Raw genomic sequence first — 14483 nt, forward strand, 5'->3', positions numbered from 1 at the left:
TGCCACTGTGCCCCCTGATATGCCTTATAGAGCCTTCATGCCACTGTGCCCCCTGACACGCCTTATAGCCCATTCATGCCACTGTGCCCCCTGATACGCCTTATAGCCCCTTTATGCCACTGTCCCCCTGATACGCCTTATAGACCCTTTATGCCACTGTCCCCCCTGATACGCCTTATAGCCACTTTATGCCACTGCCCCCCGATACGCCTTATAGCCCCTTTATGCCACTGTCCCCCCTGATATGCCTTATAGCCCCTTTATGCCATTGTCCCCCCTGATATGCCTTATAGCCCCTTTATGCCACTTTGTCCCCTGATACGCCTTATAGCCCCTTTATGCCACTGTGCCCCCTGATACCACTTATAGCCCCTTTATGCCACTGTCCCCCCTGATACCACTGTGCCCCCTGATATGTCTTATGCCCCCCCCATTTAAGAAAAACTGACATGGCCAAAATAGGTTTTTTATATTTATATTTATTAAATATAAACAAAAAAAATACATACACAATACAATATAAATATATATAAATATATGGACAATATAAACAATAAATCAAATATTACAGACATCAAAAAATAAAAAAGCACAAATTAAAGAATACACATAATTAATAGATCCCGCAAAAATTATACCTGCCCCACCAAGGGTTAATATATCAACAGAAGAAACACAGGGCAAATGAGCATAAAAATAAAGATAATACTTACCCAGTGCTGCTTACTTGTCCTGTTTTTCTTCTGTTGATATATTAACCCCTGGTGGGGCAGGTGGAAGTGGCAGTACACAGTGCACATTGCGCACTAAAATCCAAACCCCCTGCAGCGCTGCACGGGACCTGGATCCTCTCAGGCAGCAGGTAGGGGTGTGTGCGATGCGCGCAGACAGCCGCTTCTCCCCTCCGCTTCCATTGGGGCTTCCATGATGGAAGCCGCACCGGAAGGTCACGTGACGCCGGGTTCAGTAATAGAAGCCCCGGCGGAAGTGGAGGGGAGAAGCGGAAGGGGAGGGGAGAAGCGGAGGATGTCTGGGCGTTTTGCACAGATCTCGCCGGGTGGCAGAGAGGATCCAGGTCTCCTGCAGCTTTGCGGGGGGGGGGTCTGGATTCTAGAGTTATAATCCGATCTCTATTTCAGATCGGATTATAGAAGGGAGTTTTTCAGAGCATTTGCTCTGAAAAACAACATTTTATAAATCGATAAAAATCGATTCAACTAATCGATTATGAAAATCGTTGACAACGATTTTCATAGTCGAAAATTATCGATTTTATCGATTCGTTGTTGCAGCCCTAGTTGAAAGCTTTGTGGGTTGGGTGAAATGATGGTGGCTGCTATGGCCTTCCAGATGTCTATAATGGGGTTATGTGATTTTGTGAATCCTAGTTGATTGTATGAAAATATATGTGGGAGGATGCAGTGTAGAGGTGTGGATATCAATTTGATAAGGATTTTAAGATCTGTGTTGAAGGTTATAGGCTTGTATGAGGTGATTAGTTCCATGTTCTTGTTAGGTTTTAGTAATGGTATAGTTTTATGTGATAGAGTGACTGTAGAGTAGGGTTAATGTTGTCTTTAAGAATTTTGAAGTACCATATTTACTCAATTATAAGACAAGTTTTTTTCAGAGCAAATGCTCTGAAAAATACCCCTCGTCTTATAATTGGGGTCGTCTTATAATCAGATCTCTGACTATGAGACTAAGATCCAGATCCCCCGCAGCTCTGCAGGGGACCTGGATCCCCCTGTCTTAACCCCCCATTTAACACTCCCCCCCAAACTTACCGGTGCTTCCGACTCCCTGCTGTATAGTCGGGGCAGTGGGTAGACGTCTACGCGATTCGCGTAGGCAACTTCCGCTGCAGCCGGAAGGAGGTGCGGTTAGCAGCAGTTGTTGTCTGTGTCCATTGCGCAGACCTTCCCCGACTGTCAGAGAGGAGAGTTCCGGTGCGGGGAATTCTGACAGTCAGGAAAGGTCTGCGCAATGGACGCAGACAACCCCCCCTGTCACCTGTAAAGTGTTAAATGGGGGGCATAAGGCATTTCTGTAGGCAGAGTGCTCTATGAAATGCCTGAATTGCATATAGGGGTATAAGGCATTTCTGGAGGCAGAGTGGCACATAGGGGGTCAAAAGGCATATCATGGGGCACAGTGGCATATAGAGGGTTAAAAGGCATATCATCGGGCACAGTGGCATTTAGAGGGTTAAAAGGCATATCATGGGCCACAGTGCCATATAGGAGTGGCAAGCCTGGGGGCAGATGTGCATAATATTTTTCTCAATCATAGCTTTTAATAAAAAAAATTGTTTACATAGTTTACATGAATTAACATTTACTGGTAAAACTTTTTTCCTATAGGGTCGTCTTGCATTCAGGCTTTTTCTTTTTTTCCTAAATTAATATTCAGATTTTGATGGGTCGTCTTATAATCGAGCAAATACGGTATTTATCTGGCAATCTTGGTAGGGAGGATATAACTTGGTGAATTGCTTGTTGGATAATTGGGGCATTTAAGCGTTCACATAGTAAGGGGCTTGCATTCTCTAAGTGACTTGCTTTCTGTAAGTGACCAGTTTGTGCACCACAGCAGCATCAGAAAAGTGGTATTATAACTATACCAACAGTGGGTTTGTATCTCAAGCAGCAACAAGAAGGTTGAAGGGTTTGTGACAACCCCCCCCATAACTGTGTTTTTCCCCCATTTTCTAGACTGTAATTAGTTAAGGGTGGGGTTTACGTACCTGGTACTTCCTGGTCACATGTCACCACCAGTCAACACCAAAAACCGCCCCTGCATCGCCACAATCTTGGTGATCGCGGGGGCGCTGCTGCCCAGGAGTCTGGGAAGCAACGCAAAGCCACTCCGATGATGATGATCAGATCACTACTGGCCAATAGGAGTGATCGCATCATTATGGCAGCCCCTGAATGACCCTTAGAAAGAGAGAGGGGTCATCTAGGGCAATTGTGGAAAAAAAATATTAATAAAAAAAAATACATAATATTACCTGATCACTTGTTGGTGATATTTTAAGTCACTGATTATTGATCGGTCTCCCTGGCCAATGTCAGTGGCCTAAACATGTCACTAACAAGCCTGAAAACTGTCAAAATTACCCTAGTTGAACACCTTGACTTGTCTACTGTTCATAAACATATACTTTTATGTGGTAATTTACAGTGGGGGCTTCCAAAATGTCCCAAATGGGATATGGGCCCAGTAAACCAATTTCTGAAAATTCCAAATTTGAAAAATAAAATGCGCATGTTCCAGTTTTGCCCTCATACCTTCCTCAAAAAATGCATGAACCATGCATGTGAGGCCTTGTTGGAACCGGGGAATGTTGGTGAACACAATTTGGTGTTATTTTCTACAGTTGCACATATTCTATACAGAATATAATATGAAATCTAAAGCTACATTGCAATATATTGTGACAGTGTAAACCCCAGGGAGATGCTTAGTGTGGCATTTGGGTACAGGTGCTATCCAGATCGTAAATATGGGTCCCTGGGGTGGAGCAATTGGAGAGCAGGGTGGGCCAATGCTCCATTTCCCCATTTTGTGGAAATTCCATGCCGGGTTTTACAGGAGGCAAGAAGTCCACAGGATCCGGTCCGGGATTCCTATGGGGCCGGCATCAGGCCCAGGTGCTGGACATTAAAAACCCCTGGAGCCTGATACTCAGAGAGACTGTTGGGGGAAGAGGAGCTCCCAGGGCAAGGAGAGGCCCTGAAGAAGACAATCCCTGAGCCAAGTGAGGCAATACCTGCCTGGACATTTTGTGTGTTGTCTGGGGGAGGTTTTCCAGAGCCTGGCATAGCTGGGTCTGGCTGGGAGGTTGAGGTAGTGGGTGATTAGGCTGGTCAGTCTAGACCAGCATAGTTAAGTTAGAGAGGGCTCCAATTGGGAGCTAGGTTTTATTTTTATGATTTGGTTTTTGGGGTTTCAGCAATTAAGAATAAAGTGCTGTTTTGTTCAAAGCTGCTGTTCCTGACTCTGATTGCCCTAGAGGACTGTGCTTAGGACCCCTAAAAGTGACATGTATGGCCCTCATGCTATAGGGTTTGTCACAATATGCAAAAAAAAACCCACAAAAATATAACAATACCTCAAAATTTGGCAGCAATTGGTGATAAAATCCCTGTTTGAAAAGTGTCAAAATTACCCTAGTTGTACACCTTGGCTTATCTACTGTTCATAAACATATACCGTATTTGCTCGATTATAAGACGACCCTGATTATAACACGACCCCTCAAAATCTAAATATTAATTTAGGAAAAAAACAAAAAGCCTGAATATAAGACTACCCTATAGATAAAAAAGTTTTACTAGTAAATATTAATTCATGTAAACAATTTTTTTCATATTTAATAAAAGCTATGATTGAGAAAATATATATTTTTTTTTTATTTCCTTTTTATTTGCCAACCTGCCCCCCCAGTTATGCACATCTGCCCCCAGGGTTGCCACTCTGCCCCCAGAAATGCCTTATACCCCCTATTTGCCACTCTGCCCCATGATGTGCCTTTTAACCCTCTATATGCCACTCTGCCTCCAGAAATGTCTTATACCCTCCTATATGTCACTCTGCCCCATGATATGCCTTTTAACCCCCTATTTGCCAGAGTGGTATATAGGGGGTTAAAAGGCATACCATGGGGCAGAGTGGCATATAGGGGGTTAAAAGGCATACCATGGGGCAGAGTGCCATATAGGGGGTTAAAAGGCATTTCTGGAGGCATATATATATATAAACTGCTAACAGCAATCACATTCCTATCAAGCCAGGCAGCCAGTACATGCTGGAACCTGGGGATGATAGGAGTGTGAGTACAGCCTCCCTATGCCATGCTACCACCACCACCCCCTTACACATCCATGCTATCACACACACACTCATTCACAAACATTTAAATACTCATTCATTTCATTAATCACACATACTTGCTCAAACATCCGGATCACTGTAAGATCCGGATCACTGTAAGATCCGAATCTTTGAACGACTCTCTGCCTTCACTGGGATTCGAAACATCAGAGAATATCACCATACTTTTATGAATAATACATTAATAATCACTGCCCCCAGGATTTACATTCCCCTTTACCCCCAACTGCACCGTAAATTAACTTAATTAAATTAATTAAATTAACCATTAGCATTAAATTAACCCTTAACACCCCATCAACCATGACTGCCCCTAAAATTAACCCTTAACACACCATTAAGCATAACTGCCCCTAAATTAACCCTAAACACCCTGTTAAGCATAACTGCCCCTAAATTAACCTTAAACACCCCATTTACCATAACTGGCCCTAAATTAATTGCATGTACTCCAGATAAATTACCTAATAAATTGGTATGGTTGATGGGGTCTTTAGTGTTAATTTAGGAGCAGTTATGGTTAATGGGGTGTTTCGGGTTAATTTGGAGACAGTTATGTTTAATGGGGTGTTTAGGGTTAATTTAGGGGCAGTTATGGTTGATGGAGTGTTTAGGGTTAAATTAGAGGCAGTTATGCTTAATGGGGTGTTTAGGGTTTAATTAGGGGCAGTTATGGTTGATGGGGTGTTTGGGGTTAACTTAGGGGCAGTTATGGTTGATGGGGTGTTTAGGGTTAATTTAGGGGCAGTTATGCTTAATGGGGTGTTAAGGGTTAATTTTAGGGGCAGTCGTGGTTGATGGGGTGTTATGGGTTAATTTAATTTAATAAAGTTAACTTAAGGTGCAGTTAGAGGTAAAGGGTAATCGCATCCTTGTAAGATCCAGATCCTTGTAAGATTCGAATCATTGAATCATATGAATCATTTGAATCATAGAAATCATTTGAATCATTTGAATCATTTGAATCATATGAATCATATGAATCATTGAACGACTCTCTGACTCTATGAGTCATCGTTCCTCTGTGAATTAATGAGTTGTAACCTGTGTCTGAGTGCTCTGCAGATGACTCGCTCTAGGATCAGGTTACAACTGCATGATTCACAGACTGAACTGCTACAAATGAATCATTCAGTCCACTGGCCGATGGGTTCAGGGTGCGTGGGAGCCAGGGGCTCCGGTGGCAGGTGGTGCTGGGGAGCGTTAGGCGGGTGAGGTTCCCTCACCAGTAGGGCCAGTCGTGGGGGGTGCAGGGGCGTCTGCTGAGGTTGCGGTCAGCGAGGTTGTGGGTGATAAGGGGTCCTTGGCCGGTGCGGTGCCGGATGCGGCGCGGCAGATGGCGTATGTCTCTTTAGCGGGTCCTTTGGGGGTGCATTTAAAATCTGAGGTGAAGGAGAAAATCTGGAAGGGGGAGTATGTGGAGTTATTTTCTTCACTTCCTCTGGAGGAGTCTCTGGACACGAAAGAGGATGAGAAGAAGGATAGTAAGAAGGAGGATGAGGAGGAGAAGAAGAGGATGCGAATCCGGCGAATCCTGGGATGCGGTGGGATCAGATGGACCTCCCGCTGTGGTTAAAATTGATTATGGCGCAGAAGGCGTCACCCTTTCCTGGGGGGGCCGGCGGGGGGTTCCCAGGGAGCTTTGTCGGCCGCACATAAAAAAGGCATCTGCTGGCTGTTTAACGACAGCCAGTGCAAGTGGGGTACCTCGTGCAGGTTTAAGCATGAGTGCTCCGGATGTGGGGGTAATCACAGCCTGTCCAAGTGCTTTAAGCGCGCCAAGGCAGGTGCAGGCTCGGGTCAGTCTGGGTCTAAAGGGGAAAACGCCAGTGAACCGCGACGCGATGCTGCCGTGGCTAAGCCGTTACGGTAGGCAGGCAGACGCGGCGTTTCTGGACGCCGGATTCGCGCAGAGGTTTCGTATCCCTTTTGTACCGCAGGATTCGCGGATATTGGGGCGTAATTTGAAGTCTGTGTCGGCGTATCCTGAGGTGGTGCGGGAGAAATTGGACAAGGAGGTCCAGTTGGGCCGTATGGCGGGTCCTTTCGGGGAGCCACCGTTGCTTGGTTTTCGTGTGTCCCCCTTGGGGGTTGTCCCGAAGCGGGAGGTGGGCAAGTTTCACCTTATTCACCATCTATCTATCATATCCGAAGGGTGCGTCTGTTAATGACGACATTGATAGGGAGCTGTGCTCGGTTTTGTACACTTCGTTCGATAGGGCGGTGGATTTGGTACGGGAAGCGGGGCTCTCATGGCGAAGGCGGACATTGAGTCCGCTTTCCGGCTACTGCCAATTCATCCGGAGTGCCATCATCTGTTGGGTTGTTGGTTTGACGGGGCGTTTTATGTTGATCTGTGCCTTCCGATTGGTTGTTCTATTTCCTGCGCCTATTTTGAGAAATTCAGTTCTTTTGTGGAGTGGGTCGTGCATGAGGAGGCAGGTTGTCGTTCTTTAGTTCATTATTTGGATGACTTTCTGTGTGTGGGGCCAGGGGATTCGGATGGGTGTTTGCGCTTGTTGCGCACGTTGCAGGTGGTGGCGGCTTCTTTTGGCATTCCCTTGGCCCCGGATAAGACTGAGGGCCCATCTTCTTGTTTGAGTCTCCTGGGGCTGGAAATTGATTCGGTCCTTGGTGTGATAAGCTGATAAGCTGGCCGCACTGTTGGTGGTTGTGCGGGAGGTGCGGTCTGCTAGGAAAGTTACTTTGCGGGTGCTGCAGTCGTTGTTGGGGCGCCTTAATTTTGCTTGTCGTGTTATTCCGGTTGGTCGGGTGTTTTCTCGTTCGTTATCCAGGGCTACTGCTGGGGTTCAGGCCACTCATCATAGGATTAGAGTGTCTAAGGCGATGCGGGCTGATTTGACGGTGTGGGAAGTGTTTTTGGTCCGGTTTAATAGGACAGTGTTTTTTCAGTCTGCCATGGTGTCGACCGATTCTTTGGAGTTGAACACGGATTCCTCGGCCAGTGTGGGTTTTGGGGCTTATTTTGGGGGTCAGTGGTGTGCCGAGCGGTGGCCTGCGGCTTGGCATGCTAGTCTGCTCATTAGGAATCTGGCTTTCCTGGAATTGTTTCCGCTGGTGGTGGCTCTGACGCTCTGGGGGTGGCGGATGGGTAATCGCAGGGTTGTGTTTTATTCTGATAATTTGGCGGTTGCTAATTCGGTTAACAGGTTGTCGGCTGCTTCAGTTCTGGTGGTTAGGTTGCTGCGGTGGTTTGTTTTGTTGTGTATGGAATTAAATGTGTTGTTTAGGGCTGAGCATGTTCCTGGGTATCTGAATGTCATTGCTGACTCTCTTTCTCGCTTTCAGTGGGATCGGTTTCGGCGGGAGGCTCCTGGGACAGACCCTGTGGGCTTCCAGTGCCCGGAGGTGATGTGGCAGCTCGGGACCGCTTGCTTGCGGGATGGGTGAAGTCGTCATTGGCGCCTGCGACGTGGGCGGTTTATGATAAGGTTTGGCAGGAGTGGGACCGGTTGGTGAGTTGTGTGGGTCCGGTGGAGGGGGATGGCGCCCGTTTGGATGTTTTGTTATGGTATCTGACTGGGTTGGCTTTGGAGGATGCTTCTCCCTCTAAGGTGGATAAGGTTTTGGCAGCTTTGGCCTTTTTGTTTAAGTTACAGGGTTGGGCTGATGTGATGAAGCATTTTGTGGTTCGACAGGTCTTGAAGGGGATTAAGAGAGGGCGGCGGGTTCCTGATGCTAGGCGTCCGTTGTCTGCGGGGCTGCTTCGTCGGTTGTTTGGGGTGCTGCAGGGTGTTTGTTTTGACAGTTTTGAGGTGCTTTTGTTTCAGGCGGCTTTTGCATTGGCCTTTTTTGGTGCTTTTCGGGTGTCGGAATTGGTGAATCCCAATAAGTCTGTGCAAGGTGGTTTGGCTTTGCGGGATGTCACGTGTCAAGGTGATTCTGTGGTTTTCTGGTTGTCAGGGATACTGGACAGCAGCGACTGATGTGGAGCGGAGACCAGTATGCAGGAGAAACAGGCACAGTATTTAGATAATCAGTCCCAAAAATGAAGTCAAGGAGAAGCCAAAAATCGGTACACAGGTGCAGGAGCCGTTTAGTCTCCAAGGCCAAGGAGGAACCGAAAGGATAGACGTAGGCAAGCCGGGTCCGGTACATGAAGGGTCAATAAATAGAGGAGTCAAGGCAAGCCGGGTCTGGTACACGAGGGGTAGGTAAGTAGAGGAGTCAAGGCAAGCCGGGTCTGGTACACGATAATCAGCAAAAGAGCGCACTCAGGAGATACTATAGGAAGCACAATAACTGAGCACTGAGCAAAGCTCAGTGCTCGTTTTTAAACTTGCCGCTCGGTTACGCCCCGCCCCCGGGGCGGGACATCATCTGAGCGTGCACTCTGTGTTCCCAGAATGGGAACAATAAAGTTAAGCTAATACACGCCGGAGGAACAAGGGAAGATGGATGCCGCGGCGTACTCAGCGCTGGACCCGGTACCCGCGGGTAGCGGGTACTCCGGTGAGTCGCTGCGGCGTATTCTGACCGCTGGACCCTGACACTGGTTGAGGTCTTCTAAGACAGATGTGTTGGGACGAGGCAAGCAGGTACGGTTGTATGCTCTGGGGATGTCATTTGCCCTGTGCAGTGCGTGTGTCATTATTGGGATGTTAGGCCGGCAGGTGGGGTGTCGTTTTTGGTTCACCGGGATTTATCACCAGTGTCTCGATTTCAGTTTTTGCGTGTGATGAGGCTGGGGCTTGGTAAGGTTGGGTTGGCGTCGGCTGAATTTGGGACGCATTTGTTCCGGATCGGGGCGGCTATGGAGGCGGCACGTTTGGGGTTGGATGATGGGGTCATCCGGAGAATTGGTCGGTGGGAGTCGGCTTGTTTTCGGAGGTATATCAGGCCGTTGCGGTTGGTGAGTTGATTGTGGTTTGTTTGGTGGGTTTTGGTTATTTCTTTCCTCTGCTTGTTATGTTTTTTCTGTTTTGCTTTGCAGGGCCTCGTTTCATCGTGTGGATCATCGGCCACTCCTTTGTGTACTGGGCCCGACGGAGAGCCGCAGTTAGGCGCAACGGCCTGCAGCTGGGCTTCCCCATGGACTTGGTGCATGTGAGGTGGTTTGGGATACGAGGCATGGTGTGGGATGGAGTGTAGTTGGAGGTGGTGAAGTATTTGAGGTTGGGTTTCCGGCCCTCGGTGGTGGTTATCCACGCTGGGGGTAATGATATGGGGGCTACGCCTCAGCGCAAGCTTGTGTGGAAGATGAGGCGTGATGTTGAGCGTTTGTTGGAATTGGTGCCTGGCTTATTGTTGGTGTCAATTGGCGTCATGCGAGGGATAGGGCGGCTATGGAGTGTAGCCGCTGTAAGGTTAATAAGTTGATGGCGAGTTTTGTGCGCCGGCATCGCGGGGTGGTGGTTCGTCATGTTGCGTTGGAGGAATTTTGCCCCAGTTTGTTTAGTGGCGATGGGGTGCATCTATCGGATTTAGGGCTTGATTTCCTTAATTTGGCTATCACGGAGGGGATAGAAAAGGCCTTTTTTTTTTCTTGGGGGGGCCCATCCGGCTTAAGGTGTCAAGGGATGGGCTCTTGGCGGCAGCTTGCCAGGTATCCAGGGGGTTAATGTGGTGGTAAGTGAATGGTTGGTAACATCTGGTGGGAGGTTCTTGGCTGTCAGTGCTGGGAACCTCAGGTCAGGGTGGGGGGCATCTCGATATGTCCCTTCCTTAAGTGGTATTTGGTTATGGTACCTGGATTACTTGGCAAGCTTGGGTGTTTATTGTATATATTTACATGTTAGTGTTTTCAGTCATTGTCCTTGTTAACGCACCTATGTTTATTGTTTCAGGTTTTGGCGTGACAATGACTCTAATAAATAAAATTGGCTGTGGCCTTTTCTTATCCATATTCTATGGTGTGGTGCCATTATTGGGGTTTTAATGGGGAGTTAAGCCTAGCCCGGAAAATCGAAGCTAAAACTGTCATGATGCCCACGGGGGGGCCAGCATGGGCTATAGTGGGCCCTGACTGTTGTGCGGAGGAGGGGTAGGCTTTTTGGCAGGAATTTCAGGGGTTGAAATGGGGGGAAGATTATACAAGTGGCTGCTTTCCCGGGCTTAGGAACCATTCTTGTGGTTAGCTTACCTGGTTGCGTGTCCCACCCTCCCTCCCTTTTTTCTTTTGTTTGTTGGTTTGTGTCGTTTGTCACAGTCTGTGGGGCGGCAGCTTGCCAGGTATCCAGGGGGTTAATGTGGTGGTAAGTGAATGGTTGGTAACATCTGGTGGGAGGTTCTTGGCTGTCAGTGCTGGGAACCTCAGGTCAGGGTGGGGGGCATCTCGATATGTCCCTTCCTTAAGTGGTATTTGGTTATGGTACCTGGATTACTTGGCAAGCTTGGGTGTTTATAGTATATATTTACATGTTGGTGTTTTGAGTCATTGTCCTTGTTAACGCACCTATGTTTATTGTTTCAGGTTTTGGCGTGACAATGACTCTAATAAATAAAATTGGCTGTGGCCTTTTCTTATCCATATTCTATGGTGTGGTGTCATTATTGGGGTTTTAATGGAGAGTTAAGCCTAGCCCGGAAAATCGAAGCTACAACAGTCAGGTCATGTGATGCCGGCGCTCCATCATAGAAGCCCCCAGAGGAAGTGCCAGGAGCAGCAGAGGCTGCCATAGAGGAGGATCCAGGTCCCCTGCAGTGCTGCGGGGATCAGGTCTGACTGCAAGACTAAGATCCAATTTGATTAGAAGACTACCTTGAATATAAGAGGGGTATTTTTCAGAGCATTTGCTCTGAAAAAACCTTGTCCTATAATTGAGCAAATACGGTATTTGTTTTGTTGCCGTTTTTTTACTAGTTCATTTCAATTTGGTGAAGTGTGTGTCTAGAAGTGGCATTAGGGTTTTGGTGACCTCCAATGCTGTTGCTGCTACTTGTAAGGATGTTGGGGGTGAAGGTGTTAGGAAGGTTCTGAGATAATTATGTATTGAAAAAAAGAATTAAACGTTTTTTAAAATTAATATGTGTTTTTTTTTAATGTGGATGACCCCTCTTTCTTTATGAGAGCTGTCATTAATAATGAGGGAGAGGGGTTATTAAGTGGCTGCCATAATGAGCATATGACTCCCATTGGTCAAGAGTGATCTAATTATCATCAGCTCACTCCTGATTGGCTCTGCAGCAATTTGATGTGGTGATGCTGTAAATAAGGGGTGCCTAGGTGGGAAGTTAGTCTGGAGGTGGAGGTTACATAGTTCGTAAGGTTTAAAAAAGACCTCAGTCCATCAAGTTCAACCCTTCTACCTAACCTTCCTATTCTTGATCCAAAAGAAGGCAAAAAAACCCTAATTAAGCTACTTCGAATTCTGCCATCAGGGGGGAAAAATCCCTTCTTGACTCCAAGAGGCAATCGGATTTCTCATTGGATCAAGAAGCTCTAAAATATTAATGTTATTCTATTTATATCCCTGTATGTCATGCCTTTCTAAGAAAATATCGAGGCCCTTTTTGAAGGTATCTAATGTATTGGATAACACCACCTCCCTTGGAAGTGAATTCCATACCTTTATTGTCCTCACTGTAAATCCCTTCCTTGTCATCTATGAAACCTGCGCTCTTCCAGTCTCAGAGGGTGACCTCTTGTTCTTTGTATATTTCTGTTAATGAACAGGTCACTGAAGAGCTCTTTATATTGGCCCTGCATATATTTATATAATGTTATCATATCCCCTCTAAGACACTGTTTTTCTAGCGTATATAATTGTAACTTTTTTAGTCTCTCTTCATAACTAGTATCACCCAATCCCCTTATTAATTTCGTAGCCCTCCTTTTTACTTTTTCTAATTCCATAATGTCCTTTTTAAGGACCGGTGCCCAGAATTGTACCGCATATTCAAGGTGAGGCCTTACCAATGAACTGTAAAGAGGCAAGAAAATATCCTACTCCCTTGAATCGATACCTCTTTTTATGCATGCTAAAACCTTATTGGCCCTTGTAGCTGCTTGCTGGCATTGCACACTGTTGTCAAGTCTGTTGTCAACCATTATTCCTAAATCCTTCTCATTGGTAGTTTCCCCCAAGGATTTTCCATTTAAAGAATAGGTCACATTTTTATTATTTTTACCATAATGCATAACTTTGCATTTCTCTATATTGAACCTCATCTGCCACTTGCACGCCCAGTCCCCAACTCTGTCTAAATCTTCCTGCAAAGAAGAAACATCAAGATTAGTCTGAATTACCCGGCCTAATTTTGTGTCATCATCAAAAACTGTGACATGGCTCTCAATGCAGCTTGGGAGATCATTTATAAATAAATTAAAAAGAAGAGGACTGAGGACAGACCCCTGAGGCACTCCACTTAATACCTGCGTACAGGCTGAGAAACATCCATTCACAACAACCCTCTGCATTCTATCTTTTAGCCAATTTCTGATCCACATACAGACATTTGCCCCTAAGCCTATTTCTGTTAATTTATTGAGTAGCCTTTTATGCGGAACCGTATCAAATGCCTTTGCAAAGTCCAGATAAATCACATCTACAGCCACCCCCAGGTCTATATTTTTACTAACTTCTTCATAGAATGATAATAGGTTGGTTTGACAAGACCGGTCTTTCAAAAATCCATGTTGACTTTTACTAATTGGATTATGGATCAGGATATTATCTTGAATGTATACCTTTAGAAACCCTTCAAATAATTTCCCCACTACCGATGTTAAGCTTACTGGCCTGTAATTGCCCGGTTGAGATTTTGAACCCTTTTTAAATATGGGCACAACATCCGCCAATCTAATGGAACTATGCCAGAGCTGAAGGAATCCCTAAAGATTAGTAATAATAGTTGCGTCAGAGTTAGGCTTAACTCCTTCAGTACCCTTGGGTTTATACCATCCGGTCCAGCGGCCTTGTCTACCTTAACAGTATTGCTGCAACGGTTTATTAGCCAGCAGGGGCTCCGTCATTGGCTCTTCCTTGGTATAAACAGAAGAAAAAAAAAAGCATTTAAGATGTCGGCTTTCTCTCTGTCCTCACTAACCAAATTTCCAGTTTCAGATAATAACGTACCAACGTTCTCTACCTTTAACTTTTTTCCATTTACATACTTATTTCTTGGGATTGGTTTTACTTTCCTTGGCAATAAAGTTCTCATTTTGCAGTTTAGCCATTTTAATCTCCTTTTCGCAGGCTTTGTTGGCATCTTTGTATGCCATAAATGATACTTCCGACCCCTCGCTTTTATAATGCTTTAATGCCAATTGTTTATTCCTTATTTCCTATTTTTACTTTCCAGGTAAGCCACATTGGTTTTGATTCGTTTCTTTTGTATTTGTTTCCGATAGGTATATATAGGGATGTGTAACTTTGCAATGTGTGCCTAAAGGTATTCCATTTGTCCTCTGTGTTTTGTGATTATTTATTTTTTGGGAGGTGGTTGGGCCTCGTGTTGCCTTCATTCTTCATGGCATACTTTCTACAAGGTGTTGGAAACATTCCTCAGATTTTGGTCCATATGGACATGATGGCATCACACAGTTGCTGCAGATTTGTCGCCTGCACATCCATGATGTGAATCTCCCGTTCCACCATCCCAAAGGTGCTCTATTGGATTGA

The sequence above is a fragment of the Spea bombifrons genome, chromosome 10 (assembly GCF_027358695.1).
Source record: "Spea bombifrons isolate aSpeBom1 chromosome 10, aSpeBom1.2.pri, whole genome shotgun sequence".
NCBI classification, from domain to species: domain Eukaryota; kingdom Metazoa; phylum Chordata; class Amphibia; order Anura; family Pelobatidae; genus Spea; species Spea bombifrons.